This window comes from Zootoca vivipara, chromosome 13, assembly GCF_965207765.1.
Source record: "Zootoca vivipara chromosome 13, rZooViv2.hap1.1, whole genome shotgun sequence".
NCBI classification, from domain to species: Eukaryota; Metazoa; Chordata; class Lepidosauria; order Squamata; family Lacertidae; genus Zootoca; species Zootoca vivipara.
The window spans coordinates 41,797,831-41,809,215 of NC_142596.1; positions in this window are offsets into that span (position 1 = coordinate 41,797,831).

Sequence of the window (11,385 nt, forward strand, 5' to 3'; positions counted from 1 at the left end):
CAAGGCACCGAGACCTGAAAGTTGGTAAATAAAACCAAGAGAGAGGATAGAGGAAGCCAAGTTTGAAAGAACAAGTTTAGAGGAACTATATAGAGGAAGAAGAGAGATAAAAAAAGGTACGACACGCGGTAAAATCTGTAAAGCATCTTTATTTGAGACATGATAAGTTCTTTTTGTATAAGACAGGGGTTCCCAACAAAATTTTCTCGAGGACCGCTCATCGAGCCGCTATTGTGACAAGGACCCCCATTAATTCCTAATCCTAAAATTAAAAAGTGAGAGCCAAATTAAGAGTCTTTTTATATTTTATATTTATACGTTTTTTACAGTTCTTCCTCTTCATCTGTAGCCTTTGTCGTTTTAACGAACCACTTTTTAACCAACGGTCAATTTTTAACTACGCGAACTGTAGCTTCCGCGAAAAACGCTTTGTTTACAAACACTACTGTTTTGCAAAGAGGCAGCGCGCGCCAGGGAGGAGGGAGGGGAATGGAGAAGACAGGGTACCTGCACAGTAGCTCACAAATGAAGCCGACGCGCGCAAAGCATCTTGGGGAGGTGAGCCTTAGTAGAATGCGCGTGCTGCCTCTTTGCAAAACAGTAGTGTTTGTAAAGCGCCACCTAACGGCATACAGCAGAACTACTGCCTCTATCTAATTCTAGTTTTGCGCTAGACTCTGCTCATGCAGGAAGCGGCCAAAACAAAAAATCTGTTATCATACGAAATATATTTAATATATTTTTTATTCTAATAGCATCTTGCGGACCCCTCTGGCATAGCTCGCGGACCCCTGGGGGTCCCCGGACCACCTGTTGGGAACCACTGGTATAACATAATTTTTATTTGTGTATCAAATGTTCTGTATAGTGAATAAATTCAATAAAAATAATTGAAAAAGAAAAAAAGAAAAAATAGAATTAGTAGTAGGAGTAATAATAAGTACAGGAGTAGTAGTCAAGTAGTAATTTCATAAAGTAGCTGTAGCAGTAATGATAATAAAAATAATTACAGCAATAATAGTAATGATAGTAATAACATGGTATGAACAAAAATTCCTTCAGTAGCACCTTAAAGACCAACTAAGTTTATATTTTGGTATGAGCTTTCGTGTGCATGCACACTTCTTCAGATACACTAGAAACAGAAGTGTCAGACCCTATATATATACAGAGGGTGGTGGGGGTGGGTGGGAATGGGAGATGGGCTGATGGGAGTGGTAAACCTGTAGATGGCTGTTAATGGCTGCTGATGGCTGCAATTAGTCCTGGGCTGAGGTGCTAAAGAAAGCTTGATCATGCATAATGAGATAAGAATCCGATGTCTCTATTCATCCCAGGTGCTTCCATGGTTTTAAGCTTGGTAATGATTTCCAATTCAGCAACTTCCCTTTCCAGTCTGTTCCTGAAATTTCTCTGTAATAAAACAGCTGCTTTGAGATCTTGTATAATCACAATAATACAACCACCAGACTTAACATGGACACTGGTACCAGAGCCTGCAATAAACCCAGATGCCAACTTTGCTGCCACATACACCCGGACAACATCATTACTGGCCCCAACAACATCCAACATACCATCTCAGGACTATTTAATTGCTCATCTTCTAACATTGTGTATGCCATCAAATGCCAACGGTGCCCTTCAGCTCTCTATATTGGACAAACAGGCCAAACCCTACGCCAAAGGATAAATGGACATAAATCTGACATCAGGAATCATAAGACTGAAAAACCAGTAGGAGAACACTTCAATCTCCCAGGACATTCTATACAAGATCTCAAAGCAGCTGTTTTATTACAGAGAAATTTCAGGAACAGACTGGAAAGGGAAGTTGCTGAAAATTCCTACTGAAGGAATTTTTTTTATTTTGCTTCGACTCAGACCAACACGGCTACCTACCTGTAACTATGGTATGAACAGTAATACTAATATTGGTTGAAGTTCTAATAATGAAAATAAGTTTATTTTTACTGCCATGAATGAATTTGACTGCTCTGAGATATTTACAGCAATATTGATGTTGTTTCTTGCTGCTGTTGTGTGTGTTTGTGTGTTCATATGACCTTGCTGAATGTCCTTCCATCTCTGAGCTCTTAATAGACCCCCCCCCACCTCTGAACACCGCTTTTTGAGCTGTCGAACAAAGGTGAGAAAATGTAACATTTGATTCTTTTTTCTAACATGCTTATATAATTCCCACTGGTGTTCTCATCATGTTCTGGCGAAAATGAATACAATACTGATTCTTCTTCTTTAATAGCCTCTAGCTGCAGCTCTGTTTTTTTGCTGGATTTCAATTTCCTTACAGGGTCCATCCGTATAATTAGCTCACAGCCCAGGAGACCGGCAGCCTGATTATCAATCTTTACAGCTTGTCCATTCATTTTGTATTGTGGGCAGCCAAAGAACGGACCATTTTTGAAGTGCTGCCCATTCATTGCAATCAACATTAAAAATCTGTGGAAAATAATTAGAAGCAAGATTTCAGAGTTCCAGCTAAGTTAGACATTTTGCACAAGGGAAATGGGCGCCGGCAAACGTTGCAGACCCAGCAGCTGTGAAGTTAAGTTATTTTAGACTTTGGGCTCTGTGGTCTTACTGGAAGGGGGGACCCTCTCTAGATGGCAATGTGCATTACTCTGCTTAATTACATTAGGAGTTTGGGGGGCATGGTAGTGACCACTGGAGGCTGGACATGGAGGAAATGGACAGACCCTCTCTCCTAACACTAGAACTCATGAACATCCATAAAAGCAGAATGTTGGAAGACTCAGAACTGATGAAAGAAAGTGCTTCTTCACACACTGCACAGTCAAACTATGGAACCAGCTCCCGCAGGAAGCAATGATAGCCACCAACTTGGATGGCTTTAAACTTGGACAAATTCATGGGGGAACAGGGCCATCAATGACCACGAGCCGCGATGGCTTTGCTCTCCCCCTACAACTGAAGGCAGAAATGGTTCCAAATACCAGTTGCTGAAAACCATGGGAGGACCATAGCTGCCAAGTCTCCCGTTTTCCCCGGGAAATCCCTGTTTTTCCAGCTGTTCCTAGCTGAAAAAACTGATTTTTTTGTTTTTTCCTGGTTTATTCTGGCACAGCGGCCATTTTGGAACTGGGCGGAGCATGCTCAGAAGCGACTTTTGATACTGCTCTGCCCAGTTCCAAATGGGCTGCAGTGCAATTTCTGGTGCGGTGGCCATTTTGGAACCAGGCAAAGCAGCATCAAAAGTCACTTCTGAGCATGCTCCACCCAGTTCCAAAATGGTGGCAGCGCTACTTCCGGCCTGCTATTTCCGGCCCGGTTCCTTATTTGTCTGACAGCAACTTGGAAGGAATGGGGAGGACAGAGTGCTTGTGTGCTCATGTTCTGCTCCCTGGTTTCCTACAGGCATCTGTTTGGCCACTGTGAGGACAGGATGCTGGACCAGATGGGCCAATGGCCTGACCCAGCAGGTTCATCGTATTTCTTTAACCCCTGTCCATAGGTGCCAACTCCCAGATTGGAAAATCCGGGATCGGCAGCAGCGCGGCACAGGAAGTCGCGCTGCGGCCATTTTGGAACTGGACAGAGTGGCACCGGAAGTTGCTTCTACGCATGCTCTGCCCATTTCCAAAATGGCAGCAGCACCGGAAGTCGTGCCGCAGCCATTTTGGAACTGGGCAGAGCAGCACCAGAAGTCGCTTCTACGCATGCTCTACCCCTTTCCTTCTGTGCATGTCCAGAGACTCCAGACATGCGCAGAAGGAGCCTCCCCGGGCTGGTAAGAATCCGGGGGGATTTACGGGTTTTTAAAAAAATCCGGGCTGCCAGCGGGAAAAGGCTGGGGAAATGGGGTTTCCCGGGGAATACAGGAGACTTGGCAGCTATGCCCCTGTCTGCCCTCAGCTGGTCCCCACCTCCCTGTCTTCTTGTTCACAGCTACCGGTAGTTCAGAGGATTGTCCTGGCTGTTAGCTTCCTCTTCCTTTGTTGTCTTTGTAGACAATGAAGCTCTAGCTCTGGCTCTACCTACTGTTGGTCTTCCTGCCACACAGAGCTAGAATTTCCAGAATTCTCTGGAAGAGGGATTGACTCTTGGAATTGTAACTCTGTGGAGGGAATGGGGTTCTCCTAAGAATCCTCAGCACCCTTAACAAACTACAGTCCTCAGAATTCTTTGGGGGAAGCCATTAGTGTTTAAAGTGGTATGACAGAATGGCCCATGTTACACAAACCCGGTTGCTTAGCTACAAACAACATCATTTCTATTTGGCAATGGGCTCTGTTAGCCCAGATTAGTCATATAACATGGGGCATTAATTAAGAACTCATGGAATCATAGTTGGAAGAGACCATAAGGGCCATCCAGTCCAAACCCCTGCCAAGCAGGAAACTCAATCTTGATCTTAGATATTTCTAGAGGGAAAAAAGTAGGCCTTTGGTCAACTTAAAAAAATGTTTCTTTTGCTGGGGTGTGTGTGGGAGCCCTCTAATTTTTTCTTTTCTTTTAATGGCATGGTAACCTGACCTGCCTTTGTTTACTATTAGTCTCATGCCACAAGTTTCAGTTCAGCGACTTCACAGTTTACTTTAATTTTCATTTTATTTATTTATTTTCTGCTCTCGAGAAGTTAGCCTAAAGCTTACGAAGGAGGTAATTGCATGAGGAAGAAGGGCAGGGGGGCAGCGTATGAGAACCGCTAATTTATAAGCCACAGTATCGCTGCACAACAGGCATTTCATTTGGTTCAAAGGAAATAGTTACTTAGAACAACAAAGCCACTGATGTTTCCATAATTTACATGAAACGCATCGGGCGTTTGTAGGGATGTAAAAATATGTCATTTTGCAAATATTTGCCTTCATTTAATTTCATCTGTAGCAAAACACAGCTATAGGTAATACACCATGGCTTCGTTCTTTAAAGAACAACAACAACAACAACAACAACAACAACAACCCACACATACTCTAACAAACCACCCCTGTCTTGTGTCTTTTTAAATAGATTGTTCAATTTAATGCTTGGAATGAAATAAAGATGATGAACAGAAACCTAAAACTGTTTCTGGTGTAAACTTCTGAAGAGTTCATCCATGTGAAAAGTTGAGGTAACTATGAATAGAACAGGATGTTGCCCTATTCCTATTCTTGCAACACTTTTATTGCATTGCATTCCATTGCATTGTATTAGATCCCTTCCCTTTATCACTAGGTCCCAAGGCAATAAACATATAAAAACAAACAAAACATTTACAACTATAAAGCAAGAAATGGGAAAAACCCTAACAATTGGAAAAAGTTCAATGCATAAAATAATTTTTGAAAATTCCCTGTATCAATACAATACAAATGTTTTGAAACACTTCCATGTATAAAAAATATTGGAAATTGTTTCAATACAGATGCAAACAGGGATGATAAAGATCTCCACTTTGAAGACCGGTTGAAAGAGGAAGATCTTCAGTGGGCACCAAAAAGACAATGGAGATGACAGCTGTTTAATATTCAATGGAAGTGAATTCCAAAGGGTGTTTGCCACCACACTAAAGGTCAAATTCCTGTCTTGTATGGAATGGACGTTCTGATAAAATGGGCTTTGCAAAATGGCCTCTCTTGCCGAGTGGAGTGATCCATTGGTTATATAAAGGGTGATGTATTCTTTTAGGTATTGCAGTCCCAAGCTGTATAGGGCTAAACATACCCAACTCCCTCAACTGTTCCTCATCAGGCTTGTTTTCCAGACACTTGATCATCTTGGTTGCCCTCTTCTGCACACCTTCCAGCTTGTCAATATCCTTCTTCAATTGTGGCACCAAGAACTGGACACAGGACTCCAGGTGTAGTCCGACCAAGGCAGAATGGACCTTTGATCTGGACACTATACTTCCATTGATGCATCCTAGAATAGCATTAGCTTTCTTTGTTGCTGTATCACTCTGTTGAGCATGCGGTCTACTAAGACCCCTAGATCCTTTTCACACATATTACTAGTAAGCCCAGTGTCCCCCATTTCATATTTGTGCATCTGGTTCTTCCTGCCTAAGAGCAGAACCTGACAGCTGCGCCTATTGAAACTCATTTTGTTAGTTTGGGCCCAGTTCTCCAATCAGTCAAGGTCATTTTGAATCCTGATTCTGTCTTCTATGGAATTAGCTACCACTCAGAGTTTGGTGTCATCTGCAAATTTGATTTGCATTCCCTCAATTCCTTCATCCAAGTTGTTTATACAGACATTGAGCAACAACAGGCCCAGGACAGAACCCTGCAGCACCTCACTTCTTCCTTTTTTCCAGGATGATGAGGAACCATTAATGAATAGTCTTTGGATTCAGCCAGTCAACCAGTTACGAATCCACCTAACAGTTACCTCATTCAGCCCACATTTTACCAGCTTCCTTGCAAGAATATCATGGGGGACTTTGTCATAAAGCCTCGGTGAAGTCAAGATACACTATGTTCACAGCATTCCCCTGATCCACCAAGCTTGTAACTCCATTAAAAAAAAGACATTTTTCCATTGAGATACATCAAGTTGTCCCTTATTTTGTTGGTGTCAGTGTCTGTTTTTTAATTTCCATGTGTATTGTATTGCTTTGTTTGCTTAGAAATAATCTTTTGAAAAAGAATCAGAAGCAGAATAGGTGTTCTTCTATTCCAGGCAAAGCCTGGAAGTTTCCTCTCCTTCCCCATTTCTCATGAAGAGGTAATTTACGTAAATTTACCCAGGACTGGTGTGTGGTAGTACCTTGCAACTTTGTTAATGGAAACCTGATGATCCGTAAACACTTGAGCGGGGAGGCATTTGCTGAGGGGCAATGCCATATTAATGTTAATATCAGTGATTGATCAAAAGGATTTGCAAGAAAGGCATAAAGTATTTAATTATAATTATGTTGGGAATGGCTTTGTAATGGCAACGACATTTGAATAAGGTCACATCTAGCCCTAACCTCTCTTATGTTGTCCTATATTAAATGCCATTCATTTTAAGGGCTGGAAACCTTTCGGAAGTCGTCAGACTACAATACACCAGGTAAATTGAAAAAATGTCCCTGGGTTTTTAGGAAGATGATTGATCTCCTGGCAAACCAAACACCAAGAGAACAGCAGTACATAAATGCCTTTGATTAAGCATCAGGGACACTGAGAGTTTTATCCTGCTGCTGGAATCTAACCTGGACCAAGATAATAGGTCTATATCAGCATGTATTACATTAATTTTCCTTGCTGTCGATTGATGTCAGCTTCCCATGCTAACCTTTACAGGCAAATGGAACAGTTTGCATTCGTTTTGTTGACTCGCTTTCCCAAAAGTCGGGGACGAATCTGACTTGGCAAGCTCTTGTGGACCACAGTTGGTGATTTAAGACCTGCAGTGTTGGGAATGGTCACATGATTCCAGAATCTTCAACTTTTGAAGGGAGTCAGAAGTCCCAGGTACTTGGGGTCATCCCAAACTAGAATCCCTTCAGAAGTCCCCTGTTCTGGATTCATGTGATCAAGCAAGACAGCAACAACATTGCTGTATTCACTTGATAGAGATGCAAAGTTATAGCTGTTAGGTATCCCAGTTCTTCACCCCCCAAAAAATTATTAAGGTTTTTCATAATACAATACAACTAAAAATAAACTATTCTAAATAAAAACAGAAAAAGAAAGAAAAATGCTGAGTTCTCTCTCAAATGCAGCTCTTAATTCTTATCTATGGAGGACCCTCCCAGCTCTCACCTGGGAGCTTTCTTTTCTTCTCCCATTCTCCCACCCTGGGAGATCTTCCCTACCCTGCCTCTCACCCAGGGTCCTTCACCAACCATCCATCACTTTCATGGTTTTCAGTGCTTTGGGGCAAACAGCAGGTAAGGTTGTATCTTATTCCTGTAGGTTGTGGAGAGGTGTGCTATAAAGTCTCAGGCATATGTCAAGAATGCATTGATGGTGTTTCCTGCTTGGCAGGGGGTTGGACTGGATGACCATTGTGGTCTCTTCCAACTCTATGATTCTATGATTCTATGAATGAGTGTACAGTGGATTTACCGACAGCTCAGACTCTGGAACATCATTACTCCTCATGACCTACATTAAAACAGTCCCCTCACCCCTTCCAGGTATAAGAGTCCAGGCTGAGACTGTAAGAGGAGACACTCAACATCAGACTTGGAGTACATGATCTCCTCCCATGGTTGTCTGCAATCAGTTGCAGGTATCTGAAACGCAACAGGCAGGCAGTAGTGCTCTCTTGGCCAGAAAAGGTCTGGCCAAGTTGGAGGCTTAACTCTACCGGTCAACTGCAGTGGCTTATGCTGCACTCCTCCGCTCCCTTCTGGGTCTGAAGAAGTTGCTGTGGGTTGAACACCAAATGTCCAACATCACAAGGCTGGGGCTCCTGACCATGCATTTGCCTCTAAATGCATGACAAGTACATTTAGATTTACATTAAGACTCGTCCCAACCAGCATGCCATTCATTTGCATTGTGTTCAGTGTCACTGCTTTGCACTGCTTTGCAATCAGGACCATTCCTCTGCACTGCACTGCAGTGTCATCTCTTTGCACTGTACTGATTTCAATGTCAGATGCATATTTCAATGTATGCCCAGCGCACAGGAGCTTCAGCCTTATTGTCTCGGCAACGGAGGCATGTTCCCTCCACTTCACCCTCGTTCCTCGTGGGACCAGGTGCATTTTACAGGAGATGGCACAACTTTACAGGATATTTGTTGCTATGGTGCATCACTGGGGAGGCAGAGGGTGAGCACACAACTGACAGTGGTATATATTCCTCCATAACTCTATGGCAGAGCATCTGCTTTGCATGCAGAAGGTTCCAGGTTCACTCCTTGGCATCTCCAGATACTAAAGGGAGAGACCCCCGTCTGAAATGTTGAAGAGTTGCTACAAGTCAGGGTATACAGTACTGATGAGGGTGGCACTGTGGTCTGAACCACTGAACCATTGGCTTGCCAATCAGGTCAGCGGTTCAAATTTCCGTGACGGGGTGAGCTCCCATTGCAGTGTCCCAGCTCCTGCCAACTTAGCAGTTCCAAAGCACGCCAGTGCAAGTAGATAAATAGGTACTGCTGCGGTGGGAAGGTAAACGGCATTTCCGTGCGCTCTGGTTTCCATTGCGCCAGAAGCGGCTTAGTCATGCTGGCCACATGACCTGGAAAGCTGTCTGTGGACAAACACTGGCTCCCTCGACCTGAAGCAAGATGAGCGCTGCAACCCCATAGTTGCCTTTGTCTGGACTTAACCATCCAGGGGTTCTTTACCTTTTTACCTTTTACAAGGTAAACTAGAACTAGAGGGGCCAATGGCTTCCTGTGTGCCTACTTTTTAAATGCTTGCCCATATTTACTGCAACTTTACTATTGATGAAAATTCATAAAGGCAATGAAAAGATCCTGATGCATAAATACCTACTCAGATTCCCCCCCCCTTTAATATTCCACTTCGTTAATAACCCAATTACCTTTAAGCAGAGTTGTACTCCGGGCAGACTTGATCTCATTTTCTTTGGTAAAGGCCAGCAACCCAGTAAGTGTAAACACAATGTAGCCAGAGGGTATGTTTATCAGCAGAACACACACACAGAGTGTAGAGTTACCTTGCATTAAACAGAATAGCTGCTCTCCTGATAACTCTGAATGGACCAGGGTTGCATCTAAGAAGATAAGAGAAGGGTTCAAGTCCAGATGTTCACATATACAGGTCGAAGTGCTTGTCCAGATGCATGGATCTGCAAACACTAACATGCAACTGCATTAAATGGTTTGGGGGTAGATTGGATACTCGTAGTTGCTGTACGTCAGGGGTGTCCAACAGGTAGATCACAATCTGCTGGTCAATTGCAGGGTGTCTATGGTAGATTGCAGTAGATTATTGGACCTGCCCCCCAAAAGCTCAACCACTTTGACTCTCTCTAAAAAATAAAGCTCAACCACTTCAAAAAAGCTCAACAACTTTGGTAGATCACTGCCAGTTGTTGTTGTTGTTGTTGTTTAGACATCTGCAGAGGCCAAATTCTCTCCTTCTGCTGTAATGCATAACTCGACTTCTGCTGATATCATTACGATGGCCAGATACACACCACACCTACAAACCACTGTCATACCACTTTGACCGCCCTGCATCCCCCAAAGAACCCTGGGAACTGTAGGCTGTTAAGGGCACTGACCACAGCACAATTCTCGGCACCCTTAGCAAACTACCATCTCTTTGGGCTTCTCCTATTGTAGTGGTATAAGATTTAAATGCATGGTGTGGATGTAACCACTGATTATTGCCCTGGCCCATCTCCAGCCAAGACCGAGGAAATGCTCAGCATAACAACATGGCATAAATTGACATTGCAAAGGTGGCAATGCAACATAGGCCCCTCTTATATTAGTTTTTTATGTGTACACTTTTGTAAAAAAATCAATCTACAGGTGCATGCCTAGAGCAAGGGGTAGCCAACACCACTCCCACCAGATAATAATAATAATAATAATAATAATAATAATAATAATAATAATAATACCCTGACTATCTGGGCACCTTACATCATATCTAAAAACATAATAAAACATCATTAAAAACCTCCTGATACAGGGCTGGTGTAATTCTTTACCTCCTTGTCATCTGAAAAGAGAGTGTTCTATAGGGAGGGTGCCACTACCAAGAAGGCCCTCTGCTGTTGGACTCCCATTAGTCCCAGCTGGCAGGGCCAATGGTGACAGATGGCAGGTGCTATAGATGGGCACCGTGTTGGTTACCAATGCTCCAGGTCAGGGGTAGAGAATCTCAGGCTGGGGGCAGGGAGCGGCCCTCTAGATTTCTCTCTGGCTTTCAGAACTCGCTGAAGGCTACATTCCTTCCTAGATCACCCCCTCACCTTATGCCCTTTGCCTGCCTGGAATCTTGTCTTCAATAAGATGCTGCCTCTTGCTTGCCCAGATGGAGGATGGAGAGGGATGAGTGTCTGTGTGTGTTTGCATGTCAAAACCAATGGCTGGAATATAGCCTACTGTCGAAGGGCAAGTCACATCCTTTGCTCTGCCCACTTTTGCCTGCTCACATAATGAAGCTTTCATGTCGAAGAGTGTCTCTTACACCTGTTCCAGGTAACCTTTAATGCCGTTTCAAATGCCTTCATTGGTCTTGAGTTAATGCTACAAAGAGGTGTTTGCTTTTAATAGAATTGTAGAGTTGGATGGAACCCTGAGGCTTATCTAGTCCAATTCCCTGCAATACAGGAATATGCATTTGGGGATCGAACCTGCAACCTTGGCATTATCAGTACCATGCTCTAACCAACTGAGCTCTCCACTATTAAAGTAAAAATCTAGAGCTAAATTTCAATCCCTTGAGAATATCCTTTTTCAGGCGCTTCCCACAAACTGATAGAGAATTTCACT